Source organism: Crocodylus siamensis, chromosome 10 (genome assembly GCF_052110815.1).
Source record: "Crocodylus siamensis isolate JL-2025a chromosome 10, ASM5211081v1, whole genome shotgun sequence".
NCBI classification, from domain to species: Eukaryota; Metazoa; Chordata; order Crocodylia; family Crocodylidae; genus Crocodylus; species Crocodylus siamensis.
The window spans coordinates 52,177,975-52,199,020 of NC_143404.1; positions in this window are offsets into that span (position 1 = coordinate 52,177,975).

A 21,046-nucleotide genomic window follows, 5' to 3' on the forward strand; every position below is an offset into this window, starting at 1 on the left:
AGTGGGTGGGCCTGGAAATCTTCAGTCTTCAGGCCTGTCCTCTCTCTCTCTCTCTCTCTCTCTCTCCCCCCCAAGGTCCGGGCCACCCTTGCCTAATGCTGAGAGCTTCATCTCACTTCTCTAAAACACCCATCGTGACCCCAAATGTACAAACCCTCCACCGTGTTTACTGGTGAGGTATAGCCCAAGAAAGAAAAGTGATTTAAAGAACCACAGAAAAAGATGGAAGGACATGAGGAAATAGAGCACCCACCGTGCTCCGTGCCCCTTAGCAACCTTGATGCCCGAAGTCTAGGGCACCCCGAGAGTCAGAACCAATGCCTTAGCCCTGGTTGTGACCCCTCTCTTCCCCTCTCTGGGTCTTGCTTCCACTCAGGCTTACATCCCCAATGCCTGCAGATAGGCTTGGCCCCCGTTCTGCCCTGGGGTTACCATGGGCTCCTTCGTTGGCTCCTTTGGGTCTCGCCGGGCTTCTCCAGCTTGGGGCTCCCTGCTGCTCCTGCCACTGTTGCTGTGGTCACCACCACTGTCTTTCCTGACAGCATCTCCAATCCTTGCTGATCCTCAGCTCGAGGATCTCCTGCCACTCCCACTGCTCTGGATGCTGCTGGCACTGCCTCTGCCGGCCTCTCCGCCGGCGACCTCAGTCCCCGTTGGGCTTCCCAGGGTCATAGGCTCCCTGCTGCCTCAGCAGCTGCTACAGCCACTGCTGCTGTCACCACTGCTGCCATCACCACTTCCACTGCAGCTGTTGGTGCCAGTGCTGGATCCGCAGCCACTACAGTTGCGGCTGCCGTCGCTGCTCCCACTGTGGCTGCTGGTGCTGGTGCCAGTGCTGGTTCTGCAACTGCTGCAGTCACTGCTTGCACTGGGGCTGCTAGTACTGGTGCCAGTTCTGGTGCTGTCTCGGTTGTCAGCTGCCTGCTGTGGCTGGTCCCCTCCTGGCTGGTGGGTTCCTGCCCATTCCCCGGCCTTCGGGTATAGTTTTAGACTTATATAAGTACTTCTGCTATGTGTGCAAATAGGCTAACTATACATGCTGTTTTTTCAAATTTGCAGCTATCTGATTTTTCATGTTCAGTTATGCGTTTAGATTAGGTGTTGAATTGTGCATCCTATCTCCTGCAATCAGGCCTCTCTTACACTATACATTCTTCTTGTCTCATGCCTTAGTATCACATTCTAGAATATATTTATGGTAACAAGATTTAATGGTAAAGTATACAAGGGCAGATTCTCATCTGGTATTTATCAGTTCGACTCTATTGACTTCCGTGGTGTTTGCCAGTTACACTAGCCAAGGAACTGTCCTCTGAAGTTCAGATCAACCCTTTTCTAGCTTTTAAGTCTGAAAGCAAAATGCAAGTAATGTTGCTCATCACATGTACTGAGTACTGCACTACTTAGACCCAGGAGGTAAGTGTATAAGCTCCTTCTCTGCTGTTTGTTATGTGTTTAAATCAGCCTTGGAACATTATTCGACTGAAGCTTCTTTTAGCTTAATCAGTTTCAAATGTTTATTTGTCTTCCTGCTCCAAAAATCTTTCTGTGCCTATTTATCACCTAAGCTGAAGCACAGACCTAGCTCTCAGCAGTAAATATCTGACAGATGAGTCTGTGTAAAGAGAAAATGAGAACTTCAGTGCTGTGTGCAAGGATTACAGTATTCTGTAATAGCTTTGAGCTCACAACAGCTTGAGAATGTAGGGGAGATCTGATTCAGAGAAGAAATATGATAATTGGAGGCCAGAGGGAATCAAGGAGTGCTTTGGCCAAATTGGAAATTACCTTTTGGTGCTCTTTGCCTATAACTCCTGAAACTCCAATTATAGTGGCCTGATAGACTGTTTGACTATCTCTTATAACTCCTTGCCTCATACGTAACTTAATATACCCAATAAGTCTTGATGAAATCATTTTCCTTATGATGTCTAATTATAGTTTCTTTTGCCCTTAGCATAGTGTTGTAGAAAAGGAAGTTGTTGATTTACTATGCAATAGGAAAATATATGGGAATAGGCCAGTATGACATACTTAATGCTCTATGCCTCTAAGTTATCAAGAAGATTTGATACACCAGGTGATGCATACAGGTGCTGGAGATAAGAATTGGCTGTAGAGTTCCGGAGTGTGAGGCAAAGCCACTTGCTCCATTTGACCTCAGCTGATTTGCAAGCATTTATAATGCTTTTCGGTCATGCAGTTGCTACGTAGTATATGAGTATTTTCAGGCCTTTCCCATACATAATAAATAAAAGTATGTGAAATGGGCTGTATTTGATTTGGATTCAGATTCGGCCCAATTCAGGGACAGTGATTTGATTTGTTGATTTGGATCACTCTCCTGATTTGATTCAGCTGAATCTGAAGATTTGATGCTGATTCGGAGAATCACCGATTCAGCCATAGGCACAGCTTGAAATGTTTTTTCTACATACCTTGAGGTGCCAGGCATGGCTCATGAATGCGGTGATGGTGGGGCAGATGGGGCATCCCACAGGAGTGTGGGGAGCCCCCGCATGCTCAACAGCGAACCCAGAAGTGGATCAGAAGCACTTCCAGTCCACTTCCAGGTCCAGCACAGAATGTGCAGTGGGACCCCCTGTGGCCTCCCCCAGCTCTGTGATCAGTCATATGGGGACCTCAGGTGCTTCCACAGACCCAGGAGGCACCAGTTGCAAAGCTGAAGGGGCCACAGGGGGCTCCCCAGTGCACTCCCTGGCAGACCCAGAAGTGAACCAGAAGTGCTTCTGGTCCACTTCTGGGTCTGCTGCTGAGTACACTGGGGATCCCCCTGCATTCCTGTAGGATGCTCCATCTGCTCCACCATCTTAGCATTCATGAGCTGCCTGGTACTTTGAGGTTTGTAGAAAAAACATTTAAAGCTGTGTCTATGTCCAAATCATTGAATCTTTCTGAATCTCTCTGAATTGATTCAGAGGGTTCCAACTCAATTCAGAGACATTAAAGGGTCTCCTGATTCAATTCAGATTCAGAGATTTGGACACCAAATCAGGCCGAATCTCTGCCGAATTGAATTAGCAACTGAAGCTTCACACAGGCCTAATAATCGAGATTGTTCTAGAACAGGAACTGTTTTTTTCCAGATCAGGAATTAGAAACCAAAATATTTCAGCTTAATCCTTTATTTACATTATTTACTTCCTGAAACACTGCTCTGGTGCCTTGGGAAAGTTCATCATGCTCCAGTTCTTGCCTGTACTGTACTCCTTATCTCACTCTGTATAGCCTCTTGGTGAGAGGAGAACTGCCAAAAGGTAGTCACAAGACTGAAAAGCATCACAGAGATAAAGTTCAACAAGTGGGACCAGCACACACAACACAATGTGGACATGAAGCGACTGAAGATCAAGTTATGTAAAACTCAGTGCCAATATATTCATGCTGACATGTTTTGTCTATCATTGAATTTTTTGTTTAAAATTTTAAGCATTAGATTCTCCAAACACTTCTTTCTGAAGAAAGCAGATCCCTTTTTTTTTTTGCAATAAAATTCACACAGTTAAATTATGCAAATCCAATCAAGCCACAATAAGCAAATTAGATGGGGAGAGTTTTGATTTCCCACTGCCTTAACATTTTGTATTATTTACACGTGCACAGTGTGTTAAATGCTGCTTAATGAGTGTGGTAGCTATTTCTACTTACTTACATAAATATAAATGACTATGTAGGATATAGTGCTTTAGAAAATTGGACTTTCTGAGTGAGAACAGTTGATTTCTAACATTCAGTAGATTTGAAACTGTGAAATATTTATAACAGGGAAATATTGTGAACACTTCTTCCACACCGCAAAATCAGAGTGAACACTATCACTTGTCTGTTCACTTTAAAATATGCATTAACAGCAATATAAAATGCTAGACTGAGACCTGTGAAAACTGGACAAACAGAAATTCATGCTTTTCTATTCCACAGATGAGTAGCTGTCCATCTTTGATGGTTTGATCAGTATGATGGTGTAGAATGACTCAATTCAACTTCCATGTGAATAAGGGCCAAGATATAAGAAGGTCTTTGAAAAGGACCCCTATTACTATGACATTAAAATAGTTATATTTTTTTTATTTTTGAAAAAAGTACAGTAATTTAGCAAGTTACCTCTAATTTTATGCATTTAAACAGGGCCCTAATTTTAAGAGGCCTGCTCTACATCAAAAGTCTACCATGGCAACAATTTTCTGCATCATTCTGAACTACATAAGAATTGTCATACTGGATTAGATCCAACACCATCCAGTCGAATACCCTGTCTCTGACAGTGGCCAACACCTGATTTTTCAGAACAAGATGCAAGATGATACAATGTGGTTTCTGGCATTAGTAGAGGATGGGACCTGGTAATCCTGGGGGACCTTTCCAGTCCTGTGTTACTAAGAACTTGTCTTCTGCAGCTAGAAGTATGATGATCTTCCCTTAACAGAGACTTCACCCAGTGTCTAATGCGTAAAGACTAGCTTAAGCCGTGAAGTTTTTAGTCTGTGGTATTTTTCTATTTATTAACTTAAACCACTTTTTTAGCATACCGATTTCCTCTTTGCAGCTAGAGTCCATGGATTAGATTGGTTTTGTACACATATTTGCCCTGCAGCTCTCTCGGAATAAATGTAAACTTATTTACCTCAATTCTTTTTGGTTTCCATTATTTGCTTCTACCACCCAAAATGAAATCTTTGAGCTATTAATTTTCTGTTTCCTGTACGGTACTCACATAGTCCCCTGCCTGTGAACACAATATTAGAAATATGAAAAAGGTCAAAATCAAAAAAAAAAAAAATCTCTTACTAAGGAGTTTCAAATGTTTTCTTTCAGCAAGACTTCTCCATCCTTAAGAAACTGTGATTGCAGGATTGCCAAAGGAATAGTGCTGCACTGAAATGAGCTGTATTTCAAGTAGCCTTCCATACTCCCTCTCCCATTGTTAATTTTATAGGCCAATTCCCACCTTCCCCCTTCTTCTCCCCAGTATCTTCATTTGGCTTGTTCCTGGTCAGTGAAAATAAAGATACTACAGACATATTTCAGAGCCCTTTCCATTCCCAGGCAAAACTCAATATTCAGGGGCAGGTTTTGGTCAAAGTTATTTCTTTCTGAGCTTTCTCTGTAAATTAAATGATATACCTCTTGTGTGTTATATCTTTTCATATATACTATATGGACTTTAATGAAAGCTACAGTTTAGAAGTTACGCATACATAAAGCAAAAAGGCGATGTTAAAAGGTTAAACTATAAATCCACAAATTCAAGGAAAAAAATTCAAATCTGCCAATATGCCTGTTACTCTGCACTAGAATGCCTTGGCACTTTTTAGCACATGGGTCCCAGGAAAGCAATTCCTATTCTGGACAGCATTTAAGCAGGAGTCTAACTTGAAGTCTCTGCTTGAGCCTTATTGTTCAATACTTCCTACTTAAGCACTGTCCAGAATAAGAATAAATTGAGGTCTTTGGTCTTATCACAATCCCCCTCCATCCCACCCATCCCCAAATTCAGTAGAAAGCTTTTCATAAGAAAAGGAGTAAAAACATTTAACACAACATTTTAAAATATGTTAAGCCTTGCTTCAAACATTTTTTTTAGATTTTTGAAATGTGGAAATTCAATACTTTTCCAAGCAAAATAATCTTTTGAAATTCTAAATTTTATCTTTTTGAATTGTGCCTGAAGACTATTGTAATGGCCCCTTCATAAATGCCTAGGCAGCTCGATAAGCAGGTGCTAGGCAGATAGAAAACAACAATTTAAGTTTGGAAAATAAATGAGCAAAAAATGTTGGAATTAAAATTTTAAAAAAGAAAGAGAAATGCTATGAAAAAGCTTCTAGGTACTAAGCATCTTCTTATATGGCACTGAACAATCTCAAGACAAGAATAACCAATTGTAAATATATAACACTTGTTTTGTAAGCAACTTATGTATTAAAAATATTTATATTCTAGGTTTATAAAACTGTGAAAAATAAACAAGTAAAAAAGTGCAACTACTCTGTAAAAATAAATAAATCAAGCCTGGCCTTTACTTTCTGAATGATGTCATAGTTTAATGCCAATTAACTATCTCAACAAGTACCTTTGAAAATTCTCCTACATTGCCTCTGTAAAAATCCATAGCAATTCATCGTCTTTCTTGAAGTTTCTTGTTAAAATTCACCTATGCCAGGATGCTTACAAATAACTGACAATAGCTATATAAGTTGTACACCAATCATAATTGTCTCAGTTATCTCCTGCTCCTTCTCTTTATTGTATCCATCTCCTCTCTGTTATTTTATAGTCAGCTGAAAAGTGTATCTGTGTGTGTGTTTGTGTGTATGCATGTGTAGAAATTAGACTAGATTCTATTTCCAAGCGTGTGGTAATGTATGGGCCCAGTGTGCACAAAACGAACTTTTATATGAGGATTGAAGAAACAAAAAACCAGACTATAAGGCTGATTCCTTTGGGATCCTTTGGTTCTATGGTGTCAGTGAGAATTTGTACAACAAATCTATTCAGAATACTATTTCACACTTAAATGGCATCATTCTTTGATCTTGACTATCTTAGTGATTTATAAGCAGGGATTAATTTAGTTAAGCCTTACAACTGACCTGAAAAAAAGGAAAATGAGCACACTTACAGGTTACAGATGAGTAAACTAATGGATTAACTTGGCTAAGGTCACACAGGGGCTCTGTTACAGAGGTAAGAATTGAACCAAGACAGAATCCCATTTTTATAGCTAGTAGTTCATAAAGAATGTTACATTTCCTGGGCTATGATGAACCTAAAGCCATATGTTTCTGGGTTCACCTATCCATGCTCAAAACCATATTTAATCTGACATCAATTTAAAAATTAGTGAAATGTTGCTAGTGGCCACAATGACCAACTTCTGGAAATTAGCAGACTGTGAAAAACTTTCTACAAGCAGTAAAGTTTTTCTCTGATGCTGCCCATGACCTTATCAGAAAAGTTGCTAATGATAAAGCAACTGCATTTTATTTTAAAGGTTTTCATTTATCTGCCTTTGCCTCCCAGCACAGTCACACCTAATCAGTTCTGGGAGCCTGTGTCACTTACTATTGACTAAATGCTGGAGCTGGTCCATAATAATTTCAGCAGGAGTCACTGATACCAAAAGTCCTTTCCAGAGGGTGGTCCACAATACCAAACCTGATGAGGCCTTCTTTGAGATACTGGGTAAGTTCAGACATTTATTTCTGAACTCAGCACTTCAAAGGTCTTAATGATTAGCTTCCTGTGACATCAAGGCCCCAGTTACACTCTAAAGAACAGCTTTCTGTAAGCAGCCCATGTCATCGTCATATGATACAGTTGGGCTGTGCCCATATAGCAGTCTTTTAGCAATGCACTGAACCATATGTCAGTGCATTAGTGCTTCCATGTCCACCCTGTTACCTGTCTATATTTGAAACTGTGCATTTTGTGCATCTCTGCCACAATGGTTCAGCTAGGTATTTAAATGTCCAGAGAGCATTCACACAGAAAAGCAACAGAAGCATGAAGAATAAGGCCACCAGGGAATGGGGGGGACTACTGCCACTGCTAGCCCACTGAGCAACCCTTGCAAAGCCAGCAGGCCAAAGCACTTAAGGGAGCCTACCCCTGCCACAGCCCTGAAAGGAACCGTAGGCAAGGCTAGGGCGCCCAAGGGGACAATTGTGTGCCTATACAAAAATGCCAGGAGCTTGGGAAATAAACAGGAGGAACTTGTCCTCTTGCTAAATGCAAATAATGATGATGTCATAGGGATAACAGAGACCTGGTGGGACTCCACCCATGACTGGGCCACTGGTATAGATGGCTATACCCTGTACAGGAAGGATCGGGTGGACTAAAGGGGTGGGGGTGTAGCTTTCTCTGTCAAGGAGAGCTATGCATCCTTGCAAGCCAACACTAGCACCCATGGTGGATGACTTGAGACCCTCTGGGTTAAAATCCAGGGGGAACAAGGCACAGGGGATACTATGGTGGGAGTCTACTATAGACCACCTACGCAGGGTCAAGACCTTGACCAGGAATCTGCCAGGTAATTGGCTGAGGCCGTGCACTCCCAGTATATGGCTGTCATGGGAGACTTTAAGTACCCAGACATCTTGTGGGAGGAGCGCTCAGCCAAATCTGATGGTTGCAAAGCTTTCTCTCATGCCTGGATGACCTCTATCTGATGCAGGAAGTCTACGGGCTGACGAGAGGTAAAGCGCTGCTCAACCTGATTCTGGCAACCAGGGATGACCTAATCAGTGACCTCATGATCAAAAGGAAGCTGGGTGACAGTGACCACTAGCTAATCACCTTCACCATCTGCCATAAAGCTGGCAAGTCAGTCAGTAATACAGAAGTCCTCGACTTCAGGAAAGATGACTTTGACAAGCTCAGGAGGCTTGTCAGTGAGACCCTAAAGGGCCACAACCTGAAGGGGAGGGGAGTTCAAGATGAGTGGTTGCTCCTCAAAGGAGCAATCCTGGATGCACAAGCAAAATCTATCTCATCTTGAAGGAAAGGCAGCAAAAGGGCACAGCAGCCCCCTTGGCTCTCTAGGGAACTAGTGGGCCTCCTGCATCTTAAAAGGAAGACCTACAAAGGATGGAGGACTGGAACCACCACAAAGGAGGAATACTCTGTTCTGGTCCAGACCTGCAGAGAGCAAACCAGGAAAGCCAAGGCTGCGATGGAACTCCAGCTAGCTACAAATATCAAGGACAATAAAAAATCCTTTTTTAGGTATGTGGGGAGCCAGAGGAAAAGCAAGGGCAACATTGGACCCCTGCTAAACCAGATGGGACAACTGACAACTGATGCCCATGAAAAAGCAAACTTGCTAAATGGGTACTTTGCGTCAGTTTTTCACCAGTCCCATGAGATGCCCCTGCCTACTGTGGGTCAGGGAGGCTTGGGTGAGGGAGACTGCTTACCTTCAATCAAAGCTGACATCATGAAGGAACACCTTGACAGGCTGGATACCTTCAAGTCAGTTGGCCCTGACAGTTTACACCCAAGGGTACTCAAGGAGCTGGCAAGCATCATAGTTCAGCCCCTGGCACAGATATTCAAGAACTCCTGGTGCTCTGGTGAAGTGCCTGAAGATTGGAAGAAGGCCAATGTGGTGCCTATCTTCAAGAAAGGGAGGAAAGTAGATTTGGCAAACTAGAACTAGAATTTGGCCCATCAGCTTGACCTCTGTCCTGGGGAAGGTCTTGGAAAAGTTTATCAAAGAGGCCATCCTTAGCAGACTAGCTGATGGCAAGATCCTGAAGGATACCCAGCATGGGTTTGTTGCGGGTAGGTCTTGCCTGACCAATCTCATTTCCTTTTACAAGCAGGTGACCTATCACCGGGACAAGGGGGAAGAGATCCATGTCACATATCTTGAGTTTTAAAAAGCTTTCAATCTGGTATCCCATGATCACCTCTTGGCAAAACTGGGTAACTGCGGCCTCAACCTCACCATGATCTGCTGGCTGGGGAAATGGCTCTGTGGTAGGACCCAGAGGGTTGTGGTAGATGGAAGTTAATCATCATGGTGCACAGTGACCAGTGGGGTCTCTCAAGGCTCTGCCCTAGGGGCTATACTTTTAACATCTTCATCAATGATGTAGACATTGGTGTCAGATGTGAACTGGCCAAGTTTGCCGATGACACCAAACTCTGGGGTAAAGCATCCACACCTGAGGACAGGAGGGTGATCCAGGCAGATCTTGACAGGCTCATGAAGTGGGCGAATCAAAACCTGATGGTGTTTGACACCGAAAAATGTAAGGTTCTCCACCTTGGGAGGAAAAACCTGCAGCATGCTTATAGGCTTGACAGTGATACACTGGTTAGCACTACAGATGAAAGGGACTTGGGGGTCATGATTGACCACAAGATGAACATGAGCCTTCAGTGTGACTCTGTGGCTAGTAAAGTGAGCAAAACGTTGGCTTGCATCCATAGATGCTTCTCAAGCAAGTCCCGGGACATCATTCTCCCATTGTACTTGGCCTTGGTGAGGCCGCAGCTGGAGTACACACATGGAGCTGGAGCCACATACATGATCAGAGGTCAGGAAAACAGACCTTATGATGACAGGCTGAGAGCCATGGGACTCTTCAGCCTGGAAAAGTGCAGGCTCGGGGTGGTCTGGTGGCCACCTATAAGTTTATTGGGGTGCTAACCAGGATCTGGGGGAATGTCTATTCACCAGAGCACTCCAAGGGATGACAAGATCGAACAGTCACAAACTGCATCGTGATCAATTCAGGCTGGACATATGAAGAGAGAGAAAGAAATAAATTAATTAAAAAACATGCAGTGAGTCAAGGTTAGTCAAAACCAAACCCCTCCAGAGCAGTTCCTAACATTCAATCACCTGCTAGTATTTTAACCATTGATCATTTGACTGCACTCCTGTAAGTATTTTTTTCACAAGATCTTTCTAATTATTTACTTCCTATTATCAGTCTATTCAAAGTTCAAGGGTACATTTCATCTTCTCTTCCACCCATAATGCTCATGTGACCCCAAAGTGAGGCAATTAAATCTACTTCCAATTCATTTTTTTTTGGATTTAAACTGACATTTTCAGAACTAGTTTTTGAAGTGGTACATATTCTGGTTCTTTCACAGTTGCCAGATTTGATTCATGTTTACATTCATCTCACGCAGTGCTCTCAATATTTTCTGTACTCCATTCATCCATGTTTATTCAGTATTTATACACAAGGAATCTGGCTCTTCTCTCATTTATATCATTAGGAATAAGATTACTATATGAAATTTGGGTGACGTTCACAGGTCGGAGAGGAGAATCAGGCCTTGGGATTTACCAAATGTTTCTAAAATTTGTTTGAAAACTCTCTTATTTATTTTTTTATGAAAAAAGTGGGTAGGGATGTGACCTTTGCCTCTTTCCATCCATTGCTCACCTGACTGACTTCTTGGGCTATTTTAGTCACTCCTCTGATTTCTCTATTCCTTACACACCAAGGCAAGGATTTGGGGCCCAATTTGGTCCATGCACTATAACAGATACATGCAAAAAACTATTTGCTTCCTTACCTGGACTTCCTGAACAAACCCTGAACAAATTTTCCTGACTTCCTTTGAGATTTTGAAGAGATTTTGTCTTACATGATGGATTTAATAATGGAGGGGACTGTATAAATCCCCACCCCCAGAAGTCACCTTTCTTTGTAAGGAGAGGAACCTAGACTGAGCCCTGAATTTTCTAGAAGTAGTAATAGTTAGGAACTCTATCTGATTTCAAACTTGGTAAGTCTTAAGGCTCAGTACACTCATTGGGTTCAGTATAGAAACAGGCCATTTAAGGCTTGGTTTAAATGACTGAAAAATTAACAAGTTTTCTTTTTTAAAGTGGGAGAAATGCAGCAGAGTTTGAATCAGACCACAGAAAGACAGTTCCCTCTGTCTATCCATAATCACCAGGGAAGTGTTGGAGGTTCAGGGAGTTGGTATAAAGTTAGTAAGGACATTGCCTGATGGGAACAAAACTGCAAAATCTTCTCTCAAAAAACTTTAATTACACACAAGTTTGCTACCAGGATTTGCACTAAACTTCAGTTTTCCAAAAATATTTGCAGTAGTAGCACTTGCTTCCCACTTTCATAACCTCTTACAAATAGGAGAGTTGCCAGCTGTAATTCCCCAGCACAGCTATCAATCAGTCTGTCATTACCACTATAAACAGTGTATTTGTCAACATCTAATTTTTTTTGTAGTAGTTTTTTGGGATTTTATTTTATTTTATTTTTTTTGCAATAAGGGCATGATGGATTATTCTTCAATTAAAATGAATGGTCAGACTATCAAGATTAGATTAGAGCAGTTTGAGAGAGTCAGGCTTTATCAAGATTAGATGAGAGCACTTTGAGAGAGTCCCATGTGCACTACCTAAATAAAGCCCAAATCCACTGATGGTTTTCACAGCTGATCTTCACAGTTGATCTTTCAACCCTCAAGCCCATAGATAGAACCATAGAAATTAAGGGCTAGAAGGGACCTCAAAAGATCATTGATTCCAACCCCCTGCTCTGGGCAGGAATACTGCTGAGATCAAATGATCCCAGCAAGGTGTCTGTCCCATCTCCTCTTGAAGACTTCAAAGGTTGGGAACTGCAACATCTCCTTGGTAAGCCTATTCCAGATTTTGGTCACCCTTAACTCTAAAGAAGTTTTTCCTTACATCCAACCTGGAACCATCCTCTAGCAGTTTATGCCCATTGCTCCTTATCCCAGCACACCCTAGTGAACAGTTTTTCTCCCAGCTCCCAATATTCACCCCTTACATATTTATAGATGGCTATCAAGTTCCCCCCAGTCTTCTCTTCCCCAGGCTGAACAATCCCAGATCCCTTAGTCTTTCCTTATAAGATTTGTCTTCCATCTTCTTAATCATTCTTGTGGCTCTTCTCTGGATTTTTTCAAGATTCTGCACATCTTTTTGGAGTGAAGTGCCCAGAACTGGACACAGTAATCCAGCTGGGGTCTCACCAATGCTGAGTAGAGAAAACGTATAACTTTCTTAGTCCTGCTCATGACACATCAGCTAATGCATCCCAGTATTCTATTAGCTCTGTTGACTGCAGCATTGCACAGGTGGCTCATGTTCATCCTGTGATCAGCCATAACCCTGAGGTCCCTTTCAGCCATTGTGCTGACCAGGGCATCTCATCCTAACCTATATTCATCTTGCTGGTTACTTCTACCTAGATGAAGTACTCTGCATTTATCCTTATTGAACAGCATCTGATTATGCTCTGCCCACCTTTCCAGCTTGTCCAGGTCCACTATGATCCATATCCTATCTCCAAACATGGCCGCTTTTCCTCATAACTTAGTATGATCCGCAAACTTGGTCAGTATGTTTTCTACATCCTTATGTAAATCATTGATAAAGATCTTGAACAACACGGGGCCAAGAACTGAACCCTGCAAGACACCTCTGGCTGCATCCTGCAAAGACAATATGGACCCATCCACTAACACTCTCTGGGTTTGACCCCTTAGCCATTTCCCAATCCACCTGACTGTGGAATTTGCCAGCCCACAATCCCCCAGGTTTTTTTTATAAGAGCATCATTGGAGACCATATTAAAGGCCTTTTAAAAATCCAAGTATATGACATCAACTATGTCTCGACATCTGAGTGGTTCATTGCTCAATCATAGAAGGAGACAAGGTTGGTCAGACCTGACCTGCCCACAACAAAACCATGTTGGCTATTCTTCAGCATCATGCATTCTGTAAGTCTCTCACAAGTTAACTTCTTGATAATTTTTTCCAAATTTTTCCCTGGTATCTAGGTCAAACTGACCAGCCTATAGTGTCCTGGATCCTTCTCCCTCCCCTTCTTAAGGTTTGGCCCATTTCCAGTATTCTGGGACCTTTCCTGAGCACCATGAGTCTTCAAATACTTTTGCCAATAGTCCTGCAATGACTCCAGCCAATTCCCTAAGTGCTCTTGGGTGTAGTTCACCCAGTCCTGCCGACTGGAAGATATTCAGCTGCATTAAGTGGCCCTTACTAGCACTGACCATTCATTGGCAATTGCCCCTCCCCCCTGCCTCCCCGCCTCTGCATCCATCCAGTATCCAATGAGGTGGCTGACCATCATTTGTATGCAAGAACACTGACACAAAGTATTCATTAAAGAGTTCAGCTTTCTCTTGACTGTTATCAGCTCTCCTGTCCCATTCTGCAAGGGCCCCACATTTCTCTTGGTCTTCCTCCTGCTTCCCATATATCTAAAGAAGGATTTTGTATTGTCCTTTATTTTGGTTGCCAACCTGATCTTGGTTGCTGTGCTTGCCTTCCTTATCTTCTCCCTACAAATACGGGCTATACCTGTGTATTCCTCCTTGATGACTACCTCTTGTTTCCACTGTCCATAATCCTCCTTTTTCTTTTTTAAGCACTCCTTGACTCCTCTGGTAAGCCAAGAGGGCTTCTCAGTCCCTTTACTACTTTTCCTGCATACAGGAATAGGCCTTTTCTGTGCTCTGAGGATTGTTCCTTTGAGGAACGACCATCCTTCCTGAACTCCCTTCCCCTGCAGTCCCTCTTCCCATAGAGTCTCTCCTACTATTTTCTTAAGCTCATTGAAATCAGTTTTCCTAAAGTCAAGCATCTCTGCCCTAATGGCTGACTTCCCTGCCTTACAGTGGATAGTGAATCCCATCATCTCATGATCACTGCTTCCCAGATTACTTTCAATCCTCAACTCTCCCACCAGGTCATCCCCTTTGGCTAGAGCCAAGTCCAACAAAGCCTTCTACTTGGTCAGCCTGTTCACCTCTTCTACTAAGTGAAGTTCTTCCACAGAAGTAAAAAACCTACATGACCAGTCATATCTGGCTGAATGCTCCTCCCAGCACATGTCAGGGTAACTGAAGTCACCCATGACAATCATGTCCCTTGAACATGCAGCCTCCATCAATTCTCTGGAAAATTCCAGATCCAGCTTCTCACGTGGCAGTCTGTAGTAGATGCCTATGATCAAGTCCCCTTCTCTTCATGCCCCCTGTATCTTGACCCACAAGATCTCAAGTTGCGTTTTTCTCAAACTAATTTGGGTCTCCAAGGAGGCATACTGCTCTTTTACAGAGAGCGTTACACCTCCTCCATTCTTTTTTACTCAATCCCTTCTATGTAGCCTGTAGCCCTCTATGTATTCAGCTTAGTCATGTGTTGCATCCCACCAGGTCTCTGTTATTCTGACAAGATCATATTCCTTATTTACTAGCAGGAGGGCCAGTTCTTCCTTATTTTTCCCCATATTCCTAGTGTTTCTGTATAGCAAGTGAAGTCCCCCATTGGTAACCCCCAGTTCCCTGCTGCTGCCACAACATCTTTCCAGCCTCTTGACACCTCCCTAACTGCCCTCTCTATATACTTCTCACTTGGCTATTCCCCAGCTTGAATTCCCGTCTGCACACCCATCCCCCAATGCACCTAGTTTAAAGCCCTCTCCAGCAAGTCAGCCACCCTTGAAGAAACCAGTTTCCCCCTGGTGTGAGGTGGACACCATCTCTTCCCAACAAGCCTCTATTCTGGAACAACTTTCCATGATCATAAAATCTGAAACCCTCACTGTGGTACCATCTCCTGAGCCTCCAGTTGACCTCAATACAACTGTCCCTCTAAGGGCCCTGACCCCTGACTGGGAGGACAGAAGAGAAAACCACCTGCACCCCCAACCCTTTGAGCCCAGCCCCCAGAGCCCTGTAGTAACACAAGACCTGCCTGCAGCTGTTCCTGGCTGTGTCATTTGTGCCCACATGGATGAGAAGCATGGGGTAGTGGTAGGAGGGTCAGGTGATTTTTGTAATCCTCTTCATCTCATTTTGGATACGGGCCCCCAGAAGGCAGCAGACCTCCTGTGCAAAGGGATATGGCAGAGAGATGGCACCCTCCATCCCCCTCAGGAGCGAATTGTCCACTACCACGATCTTATATCTCCTTTTCTGGACAGGAGATTGCCTCCTTTCCTCCTCTGGAGCAAATGCCTCTGGTCCTTCCTCCACCAGTCCTTCCTCCACCAGTGGTGCAAGGTCTCATACCTGTTAAAACTGGGAGATAAGAATGAAGGGAATCTATCTGCTAGAAGAATACCATGAAGTGACATTTATATAGCACATTCATTATCATGTAAGACTCTCAAAGCAGTAGGTGCATCTAGTTCATTCCAGTAAGCTTCCTGTGGGGGAGGTAAATGGAGAAGTCACAATAAAAAGATAGCAAATGACTCATCTAAAATCACATATTGAAACTAACAAATCAACAGATAGAACCCTGGAGTTCTGACTCCCAAAGATTTGCCAAACAATGGGCCAGTCTTTGATCCCAGATAGCCTGACAAAGACTATTTTGTTATAATGAAATATGTATTGAATCTAAGTCAGACTTACGGCAGGCATAGGTGCATAAACCATGTTCAACTCTTGTTTCTGATCTGGATGGGAGACAATTTTCTCTGGTAACTTCAGTACCAGTTTTGGTCTTGCTAAAAAAATATTTTCCTTTCCACTGTGGTGAATCTGTAGTTCAAGTGAATGGCATAACACTGTCCAAATATTTGGAAAGGTTATTTTATTAGGAACTGTTGCTCTTTTGTTAGCATATCTTAAGGGCCCAGGGTTTGAAAAAATCAAATTGGTCTTAACTTTGTTTAAGGGCTATGTGACAGGGGAGCCTATGCATAGCTTCCCAGTACCCCAGAAGCCCTGGCTGACCCTGAACAGGCCAGGAAGAGAACCCGGGGTGGGCGGGAGGGAAAAGTTTCCTGGGAGATCAGAGAGAGTCAGAGCTGAGGCAATGCATGATGCTGCCGCACTGGTCTATAAGCTCCTTCTCAATCAAGCTAGGTGGTGCCTGGCTGATGACATCAGGTGGAGGTGCCATCATGGGAAGTTTAAAAGGCACTGGGAGTGCTGTAGTGAGGAAGGGGAGGCTGCCACTGGGTCAACAGATGCCAGGGGTAGAAGACACCTCGGGACATCAAGGTAGGGAAATGCTTGGGACACAGGGGCAGTTCTTCATATTTGTATCAGACGGAATTCAGCCCTGAGCAGTGACCCAACAAATGCCAATGCACCTTGTTACTCCTCCAAGTAGCATTTATATCCAGCTTAAATGTTACATAGAATGTGGGCCCTCCGTATAGGGCTGGATTTCACCTCAGTAAACTTCTACTTCAGGTTTGACTCACATTTGATTAATTAGATAGCTCCATTTTCACAAAACCATGTGGGCCCAAGGCCATCTAGTCAAAAGCCCTGCACAGCTACAAGTTTTGCTTTTCCTAAATTATCCCAGATAAATGCCTATCCAGTCTTTTTTTGAAAACTCCTACTGAAGAAGTTACTTCAGTTTCACTGGCAGCTCATTCCAACATTCTGCTGCTTTTATAGCTAGGAAGTTTTTTCCATAGATTTGATCTAAATCTACTTGGCTGCAATTTAAATCCTTTGCCCCATGTTCTATCCTCCTTGGCCAGAGAGAACAGTGCTTTTATAGCTTCTTTATGGTAACCCTTTAAATATTTGAAAACTGCTATCATGTCCCACATTAGCAGTTAACATCTTTTCTTTGATGTCACTTACAGCAAGTTTCACTTGCCTTCTTAATTGAGCTTCTTTACATATTTGCTCTGATTTATCTAGTTGGGTCTCATAACTGCCTTTATCCTAGATGGCAGCTGAGCAGATCTGTTATCTACACTGGCTCTGACCTGCTTAGCTTTAACTCTGTTCTGTTTACCCCTTCCTAGTAATTCCTGCTGCTCCTGAGGGAGGGGGTGGAGCTCTAGGCTTTGGCTGCAGCTGCCAGCAGCCCTCTTCAAAAGAAGTCACTGCTCTCTGGCTAGCCACTTTCCTGGCCAGAAGCAGTGTGTACAAAACAGGGACAGCATGCAGCAGCAGTCTCCTCATTGCCTCTGCCTCCCTGAGCTATGGCTGCTCCAGCCCTTGCCCCTGGTAACAACTAACCAGTGCACCACACTCCTGCTGGCCACTGTGCTGCTCCTGATGGCCCACTGCATTGACTGCTGACTGGCACATAGCCATCTCATTCCTTCTGGCTCCCCCATAAACAGCAACTGCCTGGCTGCCCACCATGGGCCATCTCAGGGCTGCCACTGTGCACCCACCACCCCAACCCCATCTGCCTGGCTGGACCCTGGCAGGGATGCCAATGACAGACTTCAGGCTGCCACCACTGGGGCAGCCGTTGCCCTCCTGATCTTCCAGCCCTGCTGTCTTTGGCTCTGCCAGCCAGAACTTGTGGCTTCACATTGTTTAGCACACCTGGGAAGATGAACAGTGGCTGGAGGTGTTCCACATAACCCAGGCCACCTTCTAGAATCTCCTAAAGTGGCCCCAGCCACACCTGGAGCGGCAGGACACCACCATGTGGCTGCCTCTCCCTGAAGACACCCAGCTGGCCCTCACCTTGCTCCAGCTGGCCATATCTGCCAGGCTATGGTACATTGTCCACCTGTTTGGCATGGGCAAGGATTACCCCAGTGCTTTGGGGCCCTGGACAGGACACACATCCCTGTCACATTCCCACTCCACAGAAACCACCCCATTACAGCATGAAGGGCATTCACTCTGTGCTGTTCTAGGCATTGTGGATCACCATGGGAACTACATGCATGTGAGCACCAGCTGGGTAGGCAGTGCCCACGACACCCACATCTTCAGGAACTTTGACCTGCCAGGCCTGGTGGAGAGTGGGTAGGTCCACACTGGGGGTGCTGGACCTGCAGTTGGGTGCCATGGCAGTCCCACCCTCCACATCGGTGCTCCACATACCTTCTCTTACCCTGGCTCATTTGGCCCTACACTGGCCACCTGGAACCCTGCCAGACCCACTTCAAACAGTACCTGGACCTGATCCACACCCTGTTGGAGTGCACCTTCAGCCACCTCAAAAGCCACTGGTGCACCGTGACCACCCACCTTGAGTTTGCTGAAGACAACCTCCCTGAGTCATCATCACAGCCTGCACGCTGCATAACATCTGTGAGGCCCAGGGGGCGGAGTTCTTTCATGAGGTCTGGGTAGAGAAGGCATGGTGAGGGAGGATGTCTGACAACAGGAGTACCACCTGTGGCACTAGCAACAACAGCAGCCACACCTGTTGAGGCCCCAGGAGAGCCATACACCCTCAGCAGGACCAGGACACCACCTAGCTGACAACTTCCTTCAGCACTCTCTGCTCTAGTCTGCATGCATTGTTGTCCGTGGACCCCTCCCCCTCTTGCCCACCCCCAGCACAATGCTCATTGCAAACATGTTTCACAAGAGCAAGTTTTTATTCTCCTCACATCAAACAGAACCCCCCTCCACTCACCAACAACAGAGTCCCCCTCTCCAACAAACAGAGCCCCTCCACCATCCACCCCACCCACCACCAACAAAACATCTTCTTCCCCATGAAAACTATGTACAATGTCCTTTGTGTGCTGTTCCAGGCTGGGGGGCCATGGGATGAGAGTATGTAGGTGGCAGAGCCCAGGGACAGGTGGCCAGAACCCTGGCCTCTGGCCATTCAACCGCAGGTGCACATGCTATGGTCAGTGTGGCAGTGTGACTCACCCAGGGGAGACAGGGGCTAGTGCTCCCCCAACACAGGTGGCTCCCATTCTGGCAGGCAGTGTCCAGGGTCAGCAGAGCCAGTGGGTGGTACTGACCCCACTACAGGCAGCTCCAGCTCCATGCCCACATGGAGCTGGGGTGAGTGATGGGGCTGGGTCAGGCAGGGGAGCTGGTTGGTGCTGGACTGGGGCATGTGCCAAGCCAGGGGCTCCTGGCTGCTGGAAGTGATGCAGGACCTCCTCCCAGGCCCAAACAGGGGCCTGCTGCTTGGTGGCAGGTGGCTGCCAGGGGACATGAGAAACTAGGGTCAGGGCTGGGCAGTGGAAAGCACAAAGGTGACTGCCAGGGCCACAGTGGTGTCCAGCCCCCAGTGGCCTTTGTCCATGCACTGCACTGCCTGTACCAGGACCATGGTTTGCTCCTGCAGGGCTTCCACCCTGTTTCTGCAGGGCCTCTATCCTCCTGCAGGTCCACCCAGTTCAATGCCTCCTTGTGGGCCCTGTCCTCTGCCAGCCATCTGTCCTGGTGGGCCACATCCTCCACCCACTGTCTTTCTTGGTGTGCCACATCTTTTGCTGCCAGGGCCAAGCAACACTAGCCAGTCCTCCAAAGCCATGACCAGGTGATCAGCGTCCTCCTCTGGTGGAGCCAAAGCATCCACAGGGACCCAGCTGTGGGTGGCAGCAAACCTAAGGATACAACCCAGCTGCCAACCGCAGCCTCTGTCCCATATGCAGCTGCAGGCCCTTTAGAGCCATGAGAAAGAATCTATTTGTATGAGTTTGCAACATTTTAGAGATATGATGCTCTGTACTAGGGCCCGTGTGCTAGCTGGCCTCAGATCAGAGGTCGGGCATGCACAGGTGACCAGGGACCACGGTAATGTCAGATGGGGAGACCTAGGTCCAAGCACCGGTTAGCTGAGCCTCCCATCCCTCCTTACTTCCCTGTGACCAGTGGGCCAGCGGCTGCTGGCTTAAGGCAGCCTGCCTTCCCCACCCTGTTCCCAGGATGGGACAGGCTAGGCTCCAAGAAGCACCTGCTGCCACAGCTCCAGATATTGCTGCCCTCACCTCCTCCTGTTTGCCAACTACTCTGCTGCACTACCAGCCAGCCCTCCTCCAGTCTGCCAACTCAAACTGGCACTGCACCTCTGCTTCACTCCACAGTACCACAAGGTAACCAGTTTCCTCCTGTGACCAGCTGCAGCTCCAAGTGGTGGGCACAGGTATGGGCATGGGCGTTGATGAGGAAGACACCATCTGGGATCTTGCACCAGATCTCTGAGCCTCCACACAGCGGTTCCTGTGCTACCAGACCTGGGCAACTGCCTACAACACACAGTGTAAGGGTATGGAAGGAGATTGGCAGCCTTACAGCAGAGGCAATGCCTTATAGCACCTTCAGGCTCTGATAAGGCTGATAGGGGTGGGCTGTGGACAGGTGAAGCTGGCCCCAGCAGCCAGAAGCTGACTGCACATGGGCTTGGGGGCCAGCAGGCCTGGCAGAAGGCTGCAGCAGCCTGTAAGCCTGTAGGGCATGGGACTGGCAGCTGCAGTTCTCTGTGGTGCCAGACAGAGACACTGGGATGCAGACAGGCTGGTGGGTCTAGCTTGTGGCCTGCCCAGGGGTACACAGGGCCTAGAGTTGCCTCAGGCTGCCTGCTGGTGTGCCCCAGGGCTCAAAATGCCTGCAGTCATTTAAAGGCCTGAGGGAGGGGCTACCATAGCAGCAGCCCAGTCCTGGGGCAGGAAGGACTTCCAGTCTGGAGCCCTGGGGCTACTTTCAGGCCAGCTCCCTAGTGGCAGGGATCATCTGGGAGCAAATTTGCTCCCAGGTCACATCTACACATCCATAATTTTGCAATAACTAATCACTAGTAAATTTGTTACTTGCATTTGCTGCAGGTAGCAAATTTA